We start from the raw sequence: 20,628 nt of genomic DNA on the forward strand, positions 1-20,628 counted from the left end.
ATCTTTATTTCTTAGTGTGTAGGGCACTCACCATGTTGGATTGGAGAGAAAGAGAGCACGAGGACATTGATTTAGCCATAATTGGTCACCAACCTTCCATTGATGCCCTAAAAGCATGCGGACTATATAAATATTGGGCCATACCTAGCATGAGGGCTCAGGTGAGATTCTTGGAGTGGCTGGTTGAGAGATGGAACATTCATGAGCAATGCTTTTACATCGGAGGGCACCAGCTCGAGATAGAGCCCTCTGACATATACTTTCTCACTGGCTTGCCAAATAGGGGCGAGCAACTCAATCTAGCCAGGACTAGGCCGGGTGGCCAATCCCTTGCTAGTCTCCGAGCAGATTGGTGCATACCCAATCAAAACCATGCGAAAGGCATAGAAATCAAATACATCTCTCGGCGTGAACTCATGGTTATAGCTTTCACGGTTACCAGAATTTGCGGCGCAGCCGCTTTACATATTGCCACCGGGTCCCAAATGCGGATGGCGATTGACTGTTTTCGAGGCACCATCTTCAACTGGTGTGATGCTGTGTCGGCCAACATGAAGGGCCAACTGACTAGGGCAAAGAACGGACAACTGAAGACCTTTGGATATGGGCCTCTAGTTGTGAGCTTTGCCTTAGAGAGAGTTCCGATGCTGATCCCTCAGCATCTCACTGTTGATATCTTGGGTCCTCGGGAGCCAAAGCTGATACGATGGGTTACGGTGATGGCCCGGCATCCTGACGAGGGCGCGGCAGTTGTTCGATTCCCTGCTGGTTATTTTCACTGGTTAGAGGACCAGGTATTTGCTATTCAGGACTTTCCTTATGCCGGAATGGATTTTCGAAATGATCCGGACATGGTTCTTCCACAGGGAGAACAGTGGGACGACAGAGGTATTTCATTTTTCACAAGTTTTCAAATTATATATTTTTTTTGTTTTTATATATATCGCCTCAAACTGACAGTACAAATTTTCAAAATGCAGATGTAGGTCCACGGCGTCCAGCCAACCTCCGGGCTTTTGAGAGGAGAGCACCAGCTGTACCAGCACCAGCCCCACAGGATGCGGCCGCAGAGACCTTGGCCGAGCTGGAACAGGATCTAGAGCGTCTGACGGCGGATATACCAGAGACCACCATAGATGACATTCCCATTTGACTTCAGCGCTATGTGGTCGCAGTCCCAGGACCTTTTAGGAGGTTCTTGTGTAGGGTAGCGCGGGCAGTGGTCTCGTATAGAGAGCACCACCAGTGATTGGCTAGTCGTTTTTGTAGACACATATGACATTTTTGGTTTTTTGTACTTATCATTTTTGCCGATCATAAGGTGTTTTTCAACCTATGATCGAAGACGATGTATATTTTTTGACACACTCCTATCTATATATATATATATCATTATTACCGGCTTATTTTGTTTAACATATGTGATGAAATGTTTTAAATTTACTTGCATGATTATTGTAAATGTCTGTCCAACATTCGAGAAGCAATTGCATCTGCTAATGTATTTAAAGACCTTGGAATATGCTGATATTCAATGTAATCAAATTCACGTTCCAAGAGACGCACTCTCAAAAACAACCTTAATAACACAGGATTTCTAATGGCATATACTCTATTAAGCTGTAATACAACAAGTTCAGAATCTAACCTCACTATCAAACGTCGAATTCCAAATGAAATAGATTCAGATAATAATTCAACCACTGCACTGTATTCTGCAATGTTGTTCGTCGTTTGACCGAGGCTTACCCCATGCATAGAAACTAACTCGTCAGAGGGCGAATAGATAACCCAAGCTGCGGAAGAGATATTCCGTGTACTACGACAAGCACCATCAGCAAATCCAATGTATGTTTGGAGAGGCGTCGACATCTGCAATATCAAGAGTAAAACCAAGATAAGCCAGAATAACGACGAAAAACACACTCTCTAAGCTAAGCACACTATCTAAACTAACAAACATACTAGCTAGAAAGAAAACCTAACCTAACTAAAAATTCTCCATACCCACCATTTAAGCATAATACCTCTTTAGGTAAAGTCCATTTCTGGGTTTACCCAAAGAGTCCCCATCAAAATCTACCAGCTCATAAGCCCCTTTTGCTAGCTTTCGCTTTACAATGTAGGGTCCATGCCACATAGGAACGAATTTTCCAGCACCTAGCTTATCGTTAGCTTGATCATATAATAGCACTAGGTCTCCCTCCGAAAAACTTCGAGGGGTCACATTTCTATCATACTGAGCTTTCATTCGCTTCGCGTGAGTCTCGATTGCCAATGCAGCGTCACGTCGAGTCTCATCTAATTTAGCTAAGTATAATAAACGTTTCTCCTCTTCGGAAGTAGCTGGAAGTAATTCGACAGCCATTTGAAGTGATGGGATTTCGCATTCAATGGGTAACACAGCTTCCAAGCCATAAACTAGCTGGAAAGGAGTGAACCCTGTTGAAGTTTTCACTGAGGTTCGGTATGCCCATAGCGCTGAAAATAACATGTTGTGCCAATTCGACCGATGAATACCAATGGTTCGTCGGATCATGATAACCAGAACTTTGTTGATAGACTCAACCAAACCGTTGGCTTGCGGATAATAAGGAGTAGAGCTATCGTGGCGCAAACCAAGCTGGCTTGTAAGCTCAGTCATCATGATGTTTCGAAAATGGCTCCCATGGTCAGTGATGATTGCTTGTGGGACACCAAACCTAGTTATAATATGATTGAATACGAAAACTGCAGCTGTTTTGCCGCTTGCGTCGAATGTAGGCATCGCCTCGGCCCATTTAGTAAAATAATCAACCGCGAGGATGATATACGCATGCCCCCCGGCCGAGTGAGGGTTACAAGTAATAAAATCGATACCCCATTTGGCGAAAGGACCAACGGCAATTATAGGATGGAGAGGAGCAGGTGGTGCGCGCATCTTGCGATCAAACACTTGACAGTTGTGGCACTTCCGGACCGCAATGATACAATCTTTAAACATGGACGGCCAGAAATAGCCAGCGCGCAACACCTTCTGAGCTGTGGCATACCCAGACATATGACCGCCACATGCTCCAGAGTGACAATCATTCAAAACCCTCTCAGCCTCTTCGTGAGTTAAACAACGTCGAAAAACTAAGTCTGCCCCCCGCGATAAAGTGTATCTCCAATAATCTTGTATTGCTGGGATTGAAACCGAATTTTTCGACGTTCCGACTTTGAAGCTTCAGGCCGAAAGGTTTGGGTTTGGAGATAGATGATTATATCCCCGTACCACGGATCTAAAGTACTGATAAGAAACAAAGATTCGTCCGCAATGGACTCCTCTGCCACAGTTTCTGTGTCAGCATGCGGGAAATCACACATCAATTCCGCAAAAACTAAGGATTTCTTAGACTTGGACTTCTCAAACTCCAAGTCGAACTCTTGCAGGATAACGATCCATTTAGAGTACTTGCCCCCTAGCAGTTGTTTTGTCAAAATATAAATCATAGGGTTGCAATCCGAAATAACTGTAGTTTTACGGAGAAGAATGTAGTGACGAAAACGCTGGACAGCTTGAACGGCTGCCAGGGCCAATTTCTCCACATGCGAATATTTTAGCTCAGTGGGGTTTAATGTCCTACTAAGATAATATATCACATGTTCCGCTCCGAATTCATCTTCTTGAACTAACACCATTCCAATAGTGGAATGCGAAGCTGCGAGGTATAAGAAGTAGTCCTGGTTGTAGTTGGGAGGATGCAACAACGGTGCATGGGTCAACGCGTGTTTAAGTGCATCAAAAGATTGTTGGGCAATCTCATCCCAAAAGAATTGAGCGTTCTGTTTCAAAACCGTGTAAAACCTTTAGTGACCTCGGCGTAGTTTGGAATGAATCGGCGTAAAAAGTTCGCTTTCCCTTGCAAACTTTGGAGTTGGCGCAAACTCGAAGGAGGAGGCAATTTGATGATAGCTTCGACCTTCGAGGGATCGACGCGAATGCCGGCTTTTGAAACAACAAATCCCAGCAATCGACCCGTCTCTATACAGAAAACACACTTGTGGGGATTCAACCGAATTCGATAATGCCTACACCTCATAAAGATTGCTCGTAAGTGGACAAGGTGATCAGCTCGATGTAAAGAATGAGCAGGCAAATCATCGAGGTACGGTTGCACAATGTGCTTGATGTCATGAAATGCATAAGACATCGCCCGTTGAAAAGTGGCCCCGGCATTCTTAAGTCCAAAAGGTAATTTGCAATAAGCAAATGTCCCCCATGGACAAATGAATGCCGTTTTTGGTTGGTCGGCAGGTAGAATATTGATTTGATTATAGCCCGAAAAACCATCCATGAAGGAAAACATTTCACTTCCGGCACAATCATCAATAATTTGATCGATATAAGGCGTAGGATAGTTGTCTTTTGGACAAGCTCGATTTATATCCCTATAGTCGATACAGATTCTTATTGTTCCTTGTTTCTTGTTGACCGGAACAATATTCGATACCCAATCCGTTAACGGGATTGGATAAATGAAACCTGCTTTCAACAGCTTTTCGACTTCTGCTTTAATCGCAGCCGCTTTTCGAGGGTGAATCTGACGCAACCGTTGCCGGACGGGTTTAGCATCCGGGTAGGTCTTTATTTCATGAACAACAATGGCAGGATCGATTCCCGGCATTTCCTCGTAAGACCAGGCAAACACATCGCGGAATTCTTGGAATAGGGCCTTGTAAGTTTGGATTTCATCTTCTGTACATGAGGCACCTATATGAATGTTTTCCTCAATTCCGGGCTTCACTGAAATATCAATGGGAATAGTGCGAGAAATATTCCCTAAATTCAACTCTGAATCAGAATGTTTCGTTGGATTCTGAGCGTCTTTGACATATTCAGCGGTAAAGATAGATGAAAAATCATTTTCAAAAGCATCATCCTTAGGTAAAAACGAAGATCTGTGATGGAGATCTTCCCATGGTAGATCGTCTACACTTAGGATTTCGCGAAGTTGTTCGTCAGATGACACGACTTCGGGAAACGCTATCCGTTCTAAGGTTGAGGTGAAAAGTGATTCTTCACTGACCACATTCATTTGGTCGATTTGGGTTGAACGCGAGTCGGTAAAAGACATGACAGCTTCATAAGCAATTTCATATGGACTCAAAGGCATAGCATCACCGAATGAGTCTATCTCAGATTCAGATGGGACAATCCAAGGATCATCATAAATAATGTTTTCTGATGTAATCATATGAATTGATGCAAATGAAGGGTCTGCGTTGATTGGAGGGAAAGGAAAAGTTCCCAGTAAACCGGAATCTTTAACTAAACCTACGCCAACGTCCCTATAAGGGATTGTCGTCTTACCGACATGCTGGATACTCTCTGAAGAGGCTGGGTCGGATGAAAAGTATGTCAGCTGATCAATAGTCACGATCTTACCGTTATGTGGAAACTTAATTACTCTGAAGACCGATGAAACGACCGCTGTCATAGCATATGACCAACTTCGACCCAAAAGAAGGTTGTAGTCTAGAGGGGCATCAACCACTTCCACATCCAGACTAACGGTTTTACCTTCTACCCCTATAGGCAATTCCTGTAGAATACCAAACGGACGGAACCCACGGCCATCAAAGGCCTTAAGGATGGTCGGGGATTGGTTCAACGAAGGAGAACCAAGCGATCTCCAACATTGAATCGACATAATACACGTAGAAGCTCCCTCATCAATCACAGTCCGATGAATAGGCCTGTTTTTGACTATCACTGGAATTTGGAAAGCCATTTGATGGGGTAGACGCGGTGTACTATTTTCTAGATCGAAGATTATCAGGTTCGGGTCCTGAACATCAACAGCTCCGATAGCCGACAAAAGTAATTTTCGTTGTGCTGGGCATGATTGCAGCACTTCTAAAGCCGACATTGCTGAGGGTGAAACAGCTAAGTCCTCAACAATGTTGTAATTCTGGGCTGCTCTCGCATGTGGATTGAAAGCAGACCTTCGAAGTACACCCTTGGCGGGCGGTTTGATTACTAAGTCCGGGTTAGGTTTTTCGATCTGTAGTGGATCGGAACCAGGAGCTGAGGTTGATGGTTAGAATGAGAAGATTCTGCTTCCTTACCATCAACAGGATTCTTACTACCATAATCTTGCGATCGAGTCGCAATCCTCACATGAGACATCATCAAAATGGGTTCTTCACTGGCAGTCGAGGAAGAACCTATCATCTTACTTTCCTGCTTTGGAAATGGATCTTTTAACACAGCAGGAGTGGGAGAACCTTTGACTATTTTCACAACCTCGGCCCGATGAGGGCAATCTCTCGTAAAATGATCCTCTTCACAAATAAGACAAGGATATCGAGGTTTGCGCTTTTCGTCATTGGTTTCCGACTTTTCTGTTTTCTCCTTCGGAGCCTTGTCTGCTTTAGCCTTCTTCTTTCCTTTCTTCTTTCCACCGTTTTTTGATTTGGCCGTAGATGACTCTACAGCGTGAATATCGGCGGAAAGTTCAGGAGAAGACTCTCCTGTCGGGGAATCGGGCAAAGTGATTATAGGAGTAGTTGAAGCCTTGGAAGACTTCTTCTTGCTCTTTGTATTCACGATACCAATCATACCATCAGCGGCATGAGATCCCGAAGGAGCAGCAGCGATTTGATTCGATTTTGGAAGATCTGGAATCTTCTCGTGTAACGTACCCGACTGAGTATAAACTAAGTCAAGGTATTGCGCCTGAGCAATGACTTGCTCCTCAGTAACTACTCCGGCCTTAGCTACATCTTCAGTAATCTTCGGTAATAATGATTTAACAAACCATTCAGCTAAGATTTGGTCCGGGATAAAAACTTTCACTAACCTTCTTCGACGTCTCCACTCATGAATGTGATCAGAAATATACGTGGACGTCGATTGTTTTAGTGAAGTTAATAACTCCGTGCCGTTATCGTATCTGACCGGCAACTGAAAGTGAGTTAAGAACGAGGTAGCTAACTGGCTAAAATTGTAAAAAGAGGCCCGTGGTAACTCAATGTACCACTTGGCCGCGAGACCAATGAGTGTACGCTGGAAAAGACGTAAGCGGATCGAATCATCCGAGATAGAATTTGAAGCACACCAGAGGTGGTAAGTCATCACATGATTGGACGGATCCTCTCCAGACTTACCTTCGAACTTGGGTATATCACTGGGCAACTTATTTGGCATTGGCGGCCAGAACGGAAGATATTGAATTGGATCGTTCGTTAGGCGCGTCAAGTCTGGTAAATCCAAAGTTGCGATAAACGGTAACTGCCGGTTAGGATCTCTAAAACTCTGGGTCACAAGACCAGTCCCAGGAGGAGGATATCCAGGATAACTAGGAACAGGAGTCGCATTAGGGATATTATATCCTCCTGGAAAACAAGGATTAACCGGACCGTACTGGGGTTGTTGAGGTTGTTGATAAGTGTACCCAGGATACGGTTGATACTGGTAAACCGGCTGTTGGACAGCTTGCCCATGTTGGTACTGTCCCTGGTACGGTTGTTGAACAAATTGAGGTTGAGTAGTGACAACCGTACTTATACCAGGTTGACCTGTAGGCATCTGGACCGTGGTTTGAATCGTAGATCCAGACAACGGTAAAGATGTCTGAGGAGTGGTTACAGAGACAGTAGAAACCGGAGCTGTCGATACTCCAGAAGTAAGTGCGGCAGATGTAGCGGTAGTTGCAGCAGCCGTTTGAGATGGAGTACTAGGTGCAATTGGCGGCTGAGTAACTACCGAAGTTACAGAAGTTTGAACATTTGACTGGACAGGTTGCGGTTGCTGGGGTGGACCAGAAACTACGGGTTGTCCAGCTTGAGGTACCAACTGTATACTTGGCTGCAACACCTGTTGACCCTGTGATGGATCCCACACTAACATTCCGGGGTATTGACCCGTAACAGGTTGAGGATACTGAGATCCATAACCGGATTGAGGATAGGATTGATAATTGAAAGGTGCAGTTCCCATACCTTGAATATATGACTGACCTTGAGGTGGTTGATAACCTTGACCCGAGTATTGACCTTGAGGTTGATAACCTTGAGGTAAATACGGATACTGGGGTTGACCTTGACCTTGAGGTTGATACCCTTGAGGTTGATACCCTTGGGGTTGATACCCTTGAGGTAAATATTGATACTAAGGTTGACCCTGGGGTACATATTGAGGCTGGGGTTGACCTTGAGGCATGTATTGCACCATAGGTACATACTGACCTTGAGGTTTCCCCCCAGACACGATATGTGTACCTTGAGGTTGCCCCCTAGGCGTTAACTGAGGCTGCCCCCCAGGCGGTAATTGGCCACCTTGAGGTTGGGAAACGGGAACTGAACCTGACATCATGTAAATGTCTCCTACACCCAATGGTATATTACCATTGTTTCCAGCTAATAACCCATGATCAACGGGTTGAGGAGATGCCCCCGCAAAGGTACCAGAAAGTGATTGATACCCAGTGGGAACAGAAGGACCGCCGTGTAAGAAAGATTCATGAGTTTGAGTAAACACGGACGACTGACCAGACATATTTGCAGGAGTATAAATACCTCCAGGTGGAAAGGGAGTACGAGGTGTAGAAAAACCTACCCCTGAGTTGTCTAAATAATTGGTTAACGAAAGGTACCAAGTAGTGCTTCTAGGAGGATTATAAAAGATAGATTCACGCTCCATGAGGTCAATAGTAAGTTGATCTTCAAGGTTAGAGACGCCTATTTCTTCCTCTGGAGCAAGTTCTTCAATAGCAATCAGACCAATAGGAATATTTTCGGTGATAACTCGTTCTACTCTTGGTAAATCTGGAACACTAGAAGTCGGAGTAACAGGTTCAGATATTTCAGGTTCTTCGCCTGTATCACTAGCAGACGAAAAACTACCAACAAGTTCAAAAACTGTAACAGCTTCGGGATTATAACCAGTCTCTAGACCTTGGTAATCTGAATGGACTACCAAGGAAGATTCTCCTTCTTCAGGTGAACCTACTCTACTGCAACTAGGAGGAGTTACAAGGACCTTCAAACCTTCTAGATTACTGGGGTCGTCTCGAGGAGGTTCACCCCTAAGTCTACGGGATCTTCTCAACAATTCGGCCACAGAAACAACTTCAGGAGACTGGCCCCGAAGTCTACGGGACTGTCTCGGTAATTCCGCCACAGCTAAAAACTTTTAACTACTACACACGAAAACAAAGTAAAATCTCAAATCAAACCACCTAAAGTCTCTAAAGAACTAAACAAATTTGAATCACACGCCTAAAGAATCTAGGGCGTCAAACCAAGCACAAACAGTAGCCTTCCAGACCGAAAACGCTAGTTGGAGATGAAACCCAACATCGCCGGATTCAGTACAGAAGTGGCGGGTGGAACAGTTACCCTGGCAACCTGCTTAATGAATAGACCGGCACAAGTTCCTCCACTTTAACCGTCTCGAGTGAAGTGAACCCCCCGGAAAATCCAAGTGAGTCTAGCCGACGTCTGCTCCAGGTATAGTGGGATCTTCCCTCCACCATCACCTCGGTAGAATCCTAAATATAATGGTCACTAAGGTTACCAACCACAACAAATGCACCTGGGGGAACAGTCTACACTCCGACGGCACGCAAGGGTAGAGTATCAAGCTCAATCCCCTTGCCGGTTCCTTGACAATAATCCAAGGTTTACCGACAAGTGACCCCTAGTTCCTCGACAATGGTTAATCCGAGGTTTACCGTTTGTAATACGTGCGTGTCTGGCGTCGTTCCCAACGAGGGGGGATTGATCCCCTCACTGGTTCGGACACGAGCTCGTGCTTCTCCTTTAAGAGGAGCTTTCCTAGAGTACAAATGAGACAATTGGATTTATTCTATCACAAGATAAGCTACTTGTTTGGTTTTGTTGTCTTGGAGAGTTAATTACTCTCCTACTCCAAGACACTAGCCTGATCTAAATTGGTGTTTCAGAGCCCTAGTATATAAAAGTTACTACATTGATTTTACTTTAAGCGTTAATTTTATGGTTTTTCTTAAAGACAAAAGGTAGCAGAATTGAAACCAATGGTGTGTAGACTCGACTCAAACCACTACAAAGATGCACCTAAGATGATTTACGCTACTTTTCTCTTTCAATGAAATTCCTAACTAAGAGAGTTGAGAAATGCAAATTTTATAGAAAACAACTTTCTTAGTAAAGACAATCAAAGAAACAATTCTCTTTATCTTTTCAAGCATACAAACATGACCACTCCTTACGTGCACGAAAAACTCTTTTTCTTTCAAAATCCCTCAAAGCTACTTGAAACAAAACTTTTCAAAGGAGATGTTTTTGTATTTTCTCTTGTTTAATAAAGCATATAAATCTATTTTAACGAAAATCAATCTCAAAAGTTATAAAATCTATGAAAACTTGACTCACAAGCAAATCAAAAAGAAATTTACTCTAAACAAACCTAACAAGGCAAAAGCCTACAAGGATGATTCTAGGTTGTTTTACTTGACCACAATCAAGTCAAGGACCAGCTAATGCAGAATCAAAAGATCAGTCAAAACAAAACTCAAATCTTTTTGTTCTTTTTGTAAAATGGAATTCAATACTTAATCAACAAGCACTTCGAAATTTGCCAAAGAGACCACTCAAAGGTAAGTTGCTCTCACAGGTAGACTTTATGACAGGTCTAACTTCTAAGAAGGCTGACAAAACCAGAGAGATCTAAGGCTTGACAACTTCTACCGCCAAAGTCACTACAAGACCTACTCAAAAATCAAACCCTAGGGCTTAAACTTCTATGAAATCCACTAAAACACTCAATGCTATCGAAACAAGTTCAGGTGAAGATCTTTGACAAGAGACTAATGGATCTGGGCAGTAAAAACTAAGAAAAAGCAAAATCTAAGAGAAAAAATGCAAAAAATGGAAATTTCTTAATTTTTAGCAGGGTACGCAGGCAACCAGTTAAGCCAGGTGCAGGCCCGCTCTGTGCACACAGCAACAGTGCGTACAAGTACGCACTGTGCAATACTCAGAGGGTGCGTACTACTGAAAAAACCAAGAAAAACTAAATTCAATCTAACCCTAAGCTAACCCACCCAAAAACAAAGTCACAGAGCCAAAAACCAGAAAATAAATGACTTTTCTCAGATCAAAGTTGCATACAAAGGAAAAGACTTTCACATCAATGGAGTCCCCAGCGGAGTCCCCAATTTGTCAGGCGGAAAGAGTTGATAGTGCGGACACAACCAACCTCCCTAGGAGCCTAAGACTCTCTAGTGACAAACAAGACAAACAAGAGCAATCCTTCTCTAAACATGCATTTACTATATAAGAAATCAAGTGTTTAGATCCTACCTATAATCCAACGCTGTTGTAGCAGTCCAGCCTCACTGATCCGGATGAGCTCCTCCTTCACTTTGAAACATGCATCCACTAACAATCAAACGATTAAATAGCACTTGATAATCTCATAGAATAAAACATATTTAACACATAGACCAAGGAGTACATGAAACAACTCATAAATAACAAGTTATTGAGAAGAATGGACTCATTTGCATTAATAGGAAACAAAAGGAACAATTACAACCTGAGCCTTGGTGTTGTGCAAGTCCCTCCCAGGGTCCATCAAGAGTTCTCCTTTACTTTGACAAAGCTCACCCACTTCCAAATAGAACAAGCAAAGATGGCAATCTCTCCTCACAAGCTTCTAAATGGGAGTCCTAATTCCAGCAGCATCTACCCTTAGAAATGTTTAGCTTCCAACCTCCCCTCCTTCTGGCCCAATGCCTGTATTTATAGTGGTCTAGAGGAAGTTATTCAGGTCCACCATCAATGGGATAATCCCCTCTTTGGATGGGATAGCTCCCTCATTGATGGGATAAGTTCCTCTTTGGTAGGGGTACATGAACCATCTGGAGGCGCTCAATACACGTCGAACAACCTTCTAGAATGCTCTAGAAATGACCACAAGTAACTTTTTAAAGATGAAACTTGCGCATTTTGACCTTTACAGGGGTACGCACCTGCCCCTTTACATACAGAGCGTACAAGTACGCAGCTTTTGTGAACATTGGGTGCGTACCCGCAGGTAAGGTTGAGAGAACCTGCGTACCCAGAGATAAATACATTTATAAAGACTTTCTCTCTTTTGGAGTTTGACATGGAGAGCAGAGGCATAAGACTTGCCTAAGAGGATAGCATGACTGTTGATAGAGCCATACTAACTGTAAATAGCCATGGTGACATTTTTTAGTGTAACACCTGCTTTCTCGTAGATGCGAGAGCCACATCTTATTCTTCCTCCTTCTTGATTCTGACCCCTTTTCTGCTACCTCCCGCCTTGGTCACCCGTCTGATCTATTCTTGACGAAGAGCTGCACACAGTTCCTCCCAATCTGGAAGGCTCAACCTGCCCAGTATGCTATGGAAAAATACCTCCCAATCCTCTAAGAATACATTCAATGTGATCCTCACCATCAATTCTTGATCTGGTGTGGCCCCTATGGAAGTTATCTGATAATGGATATCCTTCAATCCACTGAGGAAGACATCTATCTGCTCTCCCTTTACATCTGGCATGACCACAGCTGATTTTCAAGTAACATCTTCCTCTCCATGGAAGTGTGATGGTATAATTTCTTTAGGGCTTCCCACATCTCATTTGTCATTTCCTTCTCAGAAATATGCGGCACCACATGATCCTTGACCCCATCAAGGATGATGAACTTTACCCTGGCCATTGCCTCCTCATACTTCTCATTTTCAGCTGGTTCAATTGGGATCGCTATCATTTTCAAAGTGAAGTGCTTGATGCGATACCTGTCTAGAATGGACAAGATCCTGGCCTTCCAAACTACGAAGTTGGAAGCTCCGTCCAATCTATCCTGATCTCTCAGCCCATTCACTGCCATCTTGCTACTCTTCTTCTTACTCCTCTGAGTCTCTTTACTTCCCTCTTATAAGTCCTCAGTTCGACTCCCTCTGAGTCTCGATTTCCTTTCTAGAAATCCCTCCTCCTTAGTCTTGCCATATTAGGTATTGTTCTGACCACAGTACCCCACCAACTTCACTCTGCAATTTATGTGCACTCTCCTATACCCCAGCAACTTGAAGGACTAAGCCTCTAGGCTCTGCACAATCCTGGCAGTGCAAAATCTGCACCTCATGGCCACAACATCGATCCTTCCTGACTAAGAAAGATGACCGGGCACTGTGTAGGTCAGGCCTTCTCCTCTCATGGCCACAACATCGATCCTTCCTGACTAAGAAAGATGACCGGGCACTGTGTAGGTCAGGCCTTCTCCTCTCTTCCTCTGTGCTGATCCTCCTCCTAGCTCGAACTGATGACGCAAGCCCTCTACATCACCCCTTCCTTGCTGCTTTCTGCTAGGAACAACTTCTGTCACTCAAGACAGTTGTTTCTATTGCTACTGCTCTGCTCAGCTGATGCCTTCAGTTATCCTGTGATCTGCAACCACGCTCTGATACCATGTTGGAATTTCTAAGTTTAACCTGTTAGAAATTCTTCTTATACTATCTGATTTATTTCTTCCTACTTGTTCAATTACTTAACAAGTTATTTACCATGTAAATACTGAAAATAAATACAAGTACAGTATCAACTCATACAGATCATCAATTGAAAGTAAACAAGCACACACATGACACCATTTCTTTTGGACTAATGTCCCTAGAAAAGCCCAATGCGGGAAAACCGGTGCAACTCTTCAAAGGTTTTTATTATTATACAATTTCAGAATACAACCTGGGTGCCAGAAATGGCTCACCCAACAGAGAATTCCCTTGGTAGTAGTACCTCTTAGTCAAAGACAGATATTCCGGCTAAATTACCAGATGAACGATCCCACAACAACAATGCAGCTTCTGCTACTCTGCATCACTCTGATAGGGACTGCGTCACCTTATCCAACTCTCCAGCTCTCAGTCTGTCCCACAAAATTCTCCCAGCATTGCCATTAGGCCCTGCGTCAGCCTCTTTGGGCTTTGCGTCAGATTTTGGAGCCTCTGCGTTAGCCCCTAGACCCTCTATGTCTCACATGCTGGCCCTCTCTGGCTCTACATAGCTCCTGGATGCCTCTGCATAGCCTCTAGTTGGCTCTGCGTCAACCTATCTCTGCATCAACCTGTCACGGCTCTGTGTTGATTCTCTTGGTACTAACTCTGCCTCTCTGCTATGTATTCACTACCCCTCAGCTTCAACTCAGACCACTCACTCGATTTCCTCAACAAACCCTGCCCCAGAAAAATAGAATTCTTGATCTCTCTTGGTGTGTTCTCCAACTAACCCTCAAGCCTCCTCTTATACTTTTCTCGTTGGTCCATCAATGGCCAAGATTAAATCTCTAATCAACAGCTAAGATTATATTTGGCTTGATCCATGACTTTTGGAAAATTCTAACCCAGTTTTATATTAATACCCATTAATATTTTATTTTTCCTAAGTTTAGACTTAGGAACTCCATTAAAAATATTAATTATTTTAATATCTCCCAAACCAGTTAGAATCTGCCCAAACTATTTCTGGGTCTTGGAGATCTCATGTGATTTAGCCTCTCCACCAATTTTCATGGTTATATCATATCCAATACTACCCAAAATAAACATTTTCATCGATCTATTGGCTTCCGCTGGTTGAAAGTAGAAGTATATTCTTGTCCTGTGCTTTAGTAAATTGCATGATCTTGTGAATCTACAGGATTTTCTACAGATCTATGCATCACATAAACCATAATATCGTATTAAAGCACATAACCATCAAACCATATAGCCATAAGCAGCTAAACATCAAACAACCATAAGAAAAACAATGCAAATAACCATGAGCAGCAACAATCACAACACATCAATCATACACATGAAGACACTAGATGTAAGGTGGAAACCACAAGGGTAAAAACTACCATCGACATATAGTCTTAATTTTCATCTCTTCTATTATGTAAAAAATATTTTACATCTGATTCGCTAGCCACCACCAGTGTGCAAGCCACCACTTGCTAATTATGTGATTCGGTACTTGCTCCAAAAAACAACCATGAAGAACTTTGTAGGCCACCACCTACTGGAAGCCACCACTCCCTCGACTTTGCAAGCCACCACCTACTAGAAGCCACTACTCCCAATAATCTTCACCCAACCACCACATTAGAGAAATTATGAGATCTAAAATGGGTCTCCTAATGAATATTATAAAATAATAGTGGAAATAATAAAAAAATATTAAATTACATCATCAAATTTTATAGAGAAAAAAAGGAAAAACTACTTTTTCAACTTGTATTTTGAACTTATCTCCCTACATTTTTATTCAAATTTCGAGTGGGAACACTTTTTGGTTGTGAAATTTAATTCCTCATCCAAGGAGTACCCATGTTGCATACTTTTGATGCACCATGCTACACAAAAAATGAGAAATACACGTTTTTTTCATGTATCTCTCATTTTTCGTGTAGTCAGGTCCATCAGAAGTATGCAACATGGGTACTCCTTGGATGAGGAATTAAATTCAGCATCCAACAAATGTTCCCACTCGAAATTTGAGTAAAACGGTAGCGAGGTAAGTTGAAAATATGAGTTGAAAAATGAGTTTTTTTAAAATCCTTTTAATTTTTTCTGTAACGGCTCTGGTGAAAATTCCATGTAAAAATATATAAATACCACGGATGATGGGACACGTATTCCAAGTTGAATGGTGGGAAAGACATCCTAGTGGGTGTTCATTTGGTTGTTTATGGTTAAATAAATTGGCAAAGGCAATGACTAAGGCATTAAAGAGGCAAAAAGGTATTTTGGCACATTTATTTATGAAAATAATGGAAATTAGGATAAAAAGGAAGGTCAAAGGTCACATTTTATATGTGAGGAGGAAATTGAAGGAAAATAATGGAAAATGAAGAAAATAGAGGCCTTATTAATAAAAAGGCTTATGAGGATCAGTGGCAAGACTTGGTCAATTCAGTTTTGGAGCTCTCTCATTATTTACTCTCTCTCTCTCATACTCTTGGTTACTTAGAGTTTTCTTGGAGCACTCTTGGAGGGTGTGGCATACTTGGATTCTTGGAGCAAGAAGGCAAAGGAAGAATAGGAAAGAGAAATAATGCATCGGCATCAGTAGCTACATTAGATTTTCTTGCAGGTACCGAGTTGCATGTATGATTTCTTCACTAGTTTTGGCATGCATGGCACATGCATGTGGTTTCTTCGTTATGATCTGTCATTGGAATGGAGAATGGTCAGGATTGACAGTGGATTGCCTGGCCTTTCCATTTCCTAGATAGCCATGGTGATTGTGGGTTTACTTTCATTGCTTTGTTTTGGTTGGTTCTCATTTTTCCATAGCTTGGGTTAAGTTACTAGTCTTGGAAGCCCTGGTTGAACAAACACTCTAGAAGCCCTATAATAGCTTGGGTTGAGTTACTAGGCCTGGAAGCCCTAGTTGGACAAACGCGAAGCCTTGGTGGGTTGAGTTACTAGTCCTGGAAGCCTTGGTTGGACAAGCGCTCTAGAAGCCTATATAAGTTGTGGGTTGAGTTACTAGTTCTAGAAGCCTTGGTTGGACAAAAACTCTAGAAGCCCTGGAAGGCTTGGATGGAGACCAATCTGATGATGGTTTTTGGTGATGTCCGACCGTGAGGTGGAATCACTGTTTGATGGGTTGAGGTGGGTGGCCTCTGGAAGCCCTAGATGAGTTTTGATTGATGTGTTCTATGAGATCCCACATTCATGCTTGGAATATGGCATGGGGGTGATTGGCTGAAGAGAGACTTGGATCAGCCAATCTATGGTCAGGTGGAATGTGGTAGTCCCATCTCCGGTTGGTTCATTGCATTTATTAATGAAAAAATTCATTCCCTTGATTTTCATGTGCAAATGTACTGATGTATATATGGATTTTGATGGCTGATATGTTTATTGTATTTTTGTTCCTATTATGTTGTTTATATGCACATTTACCCCAGAGGTTGTTACAAAGTGGTATCAGAGCATGGTTCAAACACTTGGACTGGATGGGCTCTATCATAGGTAAAATGAAGAACAAAGGTTAAATTTTAGACCTTTCTGTCATATATGTTATAACTTTTCTTCTGTGGCATATTAGAAGTTGAAAATTTGTCCATATTGAAGGTAAATTCCACTAATAATTTGGTAAAAATTTCAGATATTGGTTCACAATACTTTAGGAATTATGATCTAAGATGATCTTCATGAATGCACCTTTAAACAGGTCACGCTGGCATTTATGCAATAACTTTTCTTTTGTAGGCTTTCAGAAGCTAAAAAATCATCCACATTGAGGGTAAATACCAATTATTATGTGGTATAAAGTTTAGATATTGGGTCGCAATATTTTAGGAGATATGAGAAGAGGGAGTCTAGCCTTCTGAATGCTCCTAAAATCGAGTCTCAAACAAGTCATGCTGACATTTTTGTTATAACTTTTATTCTGGGCACTCTCAGGAGCTGAAATTGTTTCAATAATGAGAGGAAATCCCACTTATATTGTGATAAAAATTTCAAACATTTATTTGCTATTTTTTAGGATATATGACCAGTGTAAATCGAGATTTCTGGATACTCCTAGAATTGTGCACCAAATAGGATTGTGTTGGTATTTTGTTATAACTTTTCATCTATGAAATCTCAGAAGTTGAAACTTGAACCATAGTCAGGAATAATTCCACTGATCATATGGTTCAATTTCCATAACTTGTACCACTACAATTTATGATATATGCATTGAATCATTCGCTATATTAGTTTGCATGCAAAGTGTTTGATGAAATGCTTAAATGGTTCAATGATTAATTGCATACAAACTGTTTGATAAAATGCCCCAATGAGTATGTTGTTTATGGTTGGGGATAGTATTGATGTGTAATAGTATTTCTATAGTTGATATATTCTTACTTGTATACAAATAGTTTTCTATATTAGTTTCCATGTAAAGCGTTTGAATAAATTCTTACATGCAAATGTAATAGTATAGTAGTTGTTTGAAGAAAATGTAAAAATATGGTAATTGTTTGAAGAAAATGTTATTTGTTTTTGGATGGGATAGTATTGTAGTATGATAATATGGATGTAGCTGATCTATGTCTAATTGCATGCAAAAAATTTGAAGAGTTGCATGTAAGGAATTTGAAAGGTTGCATGCAAGAAATTTGAAAAGTTGCATGTAAGGAAATGGAAAAGTGGCATGTTTTTAGTTATTATGTTACAAGTGGAATAAGTGAAATGTTTTTGACTTAGTCTCATACAAATGTATGAGAAATAAAAATCAATTTATTTTCAAGTGTGGTTAAATTTAGTAGAGCTTTGGAGATCCCATTTCCATAATTGGACATTGGAGATCGAGCCATTATAGTAGCTTCCTCCTTCTACCTTAGTGTGGACCATGGATAGTAAGGGGGTATGCTTATAGGTTGTTAGTATTGGTGAAAGATTATTTCAAATTAATAGACACGATGTCTTGATTTTTGGAACATGTGACTGATTGTATATGAATTATATGTCGCTTACATGTTGATTTCATGATACCTACTTACATCCTTGTATGTTATGTTACATTTTTTAATATTTTGATTACATGCATTAGTCTTTTAGGTTGATTACAAGAACTGATCAATTATGTTCGACTACATGCGGTTATGCATATTGGTAGTTGGTTTGGCATTGCTTATGCATACTATTGGTTGTGTGTGGAAATGTGTACAATGGAGTAGTGGTTGTTGTCATGCATGAGGTCATAGTTTGTGTAGTTGATATGGTCATGCACTGATGACTGGACTCTAGCTAGAATGATGTGTATATGGTTTGGTACTCATTTTTTATGTGTGTATATGCAGTTGTTATGCATGTATGGTCTTGGTTATGATTATGCATGTACAGTAGGTCAAATATGCCTTTTGAAGTCATTGTATGCAATTTAGGTCATCATAGTGCTATTGGATGTTATGATGCTAATATGTTGGTTGAGATAGAGCAATAGATGCAGATCATCATAATGAGGTTGCAGCATTGGACTTTGGGGTAAGAGCAAATCGTCATACATGTATTGTATGTTCGACATGCAGGTACGTAAGTTAAGGATTATTATATGCCTTAGGGTTATATACATTAAGTTTATGAAAATGTATTTGATGTTATGGTTACATTCATGATAGTTGTTGGTTGATTAGTGTAGTTATATGCACATGTGTCGGATAGTCAAGGATGATAGTAACCTGTAGTTGTATGCATTGCTATTGTTGTTTTATATTAGATAACCTGATGATTATGCTATATGTTGTTGATGAGTATGTTATAGGTTAAATTTTTTATTGTTATATGACAGTTAACTTGACGATTCGGTTTTATGTTGTTGATGAGAATGATATATATCTTATTGTTGTTATATGCTATTAACTTGATGATTAGAGTTATTTCATTGAGATCTTGATGTCGTAATTTGGATTGGTCATATGTGTGATGGTTATGTTCATTGCATTGAATATCTTGATGTTATATGTATTGTGTTAACCTGGTTTGACGTATGCAGATGGTTATGGTTGCGATACTCAAGTATGAGCTAACATATTTGTGATATGGTGTCATTTAATCTAAATTGATCATACATATGTGATTATTACGCATGAACGACATATGCTTATGAGCTTGTAATATGAACATGTTAGTTAGTTACTATTATGGATATCATGATTTATGTTAACATGTTGTAAAGTTATATCTCGCTAACTAGATTGATTATACAAACAAGATAGCCTCCCCTGAGGTACATTAAGGTGTGAGTTTGCTTATGTATTATACTTGGTGTTTCATAGTTGATTATGTCATTTATTTGGTATTTGATTGTTTGGTGCCTATTATGTCATCTAATTGATTTATATAACATGGTATGTTTGCAAGTGGTTGAATGATTAATGAATTGCTTAATATGAGTATGTGTTCAAATGATTTGTTTTAAGATTATTGTACTAACATGTATGTGTTGAGACAGTTGATATGTACTTGAATGTAGTTGATAGTTGTAGCATTATGTCTAATGACTATGGACTTTAACATGATTGTTTGTAAAAGTTGACTTCAAATTGATAAATATGATTTTTTTTGATATTTTGAACATGTGGTTGGCATATGTGAGCATGATGCAGGGAGTTGCATGGCAAGAGAGGTTGCCATGAAATCTTGAAGAAGGCTCGGGTTGAGCTTTCCTTGGGAACCATGGGAATTGAGTCATGGTGTTTGTTGTTAGTCTTGTTCTTTTGGTATTTTATGAATTGTTGAGCTTGATTTGTGGCTTTGTTTATGTCTAGTGTATGGCCATACCACTTTGTTTGTGGAGTCATGTTGTTATTGGTTTTTATGGTCTTCTTCTTGTTTGTTTCTTGCCTCGCCTTTTACGTTTTGAGTCTTGGGAATTGGTTGGGAAAGAGGAAAGTTACTGTAGCTCAAGAAGATCTATGTGGTACCCAAGAGGTGATGTAAGACTCAAATGGAGCTTGGTGTATGAGTAAGCGCAGCGGAAGGTAAGACTATGACAGTCGGTTGGACTGGTTGGGTCCATTGTGGTAAATGGACAAAAGTAGTGCAGACATGAGAAAGGTAACTAGAAAAGGTAAAGTAAATGGATCAGAGGTGTCATATGCT

The sequence above is a fragment of the Pinus tabuliformis genome, chromosome 7 (genome assembly GCF_031772625.1).
Source record: "Pinus tabuliformis cultivar Carrire ecotype Pingquan chromosome 7, CPIR1, whole genome shotgun sequence".
In the NCBI taxonomy this organism is placed as follows: Eukaryota; Viridiplantae; Streptophyta; class Pinopsida; order Pinales; family Pinaceae; genus Pinus; species Pinus tabuliformis.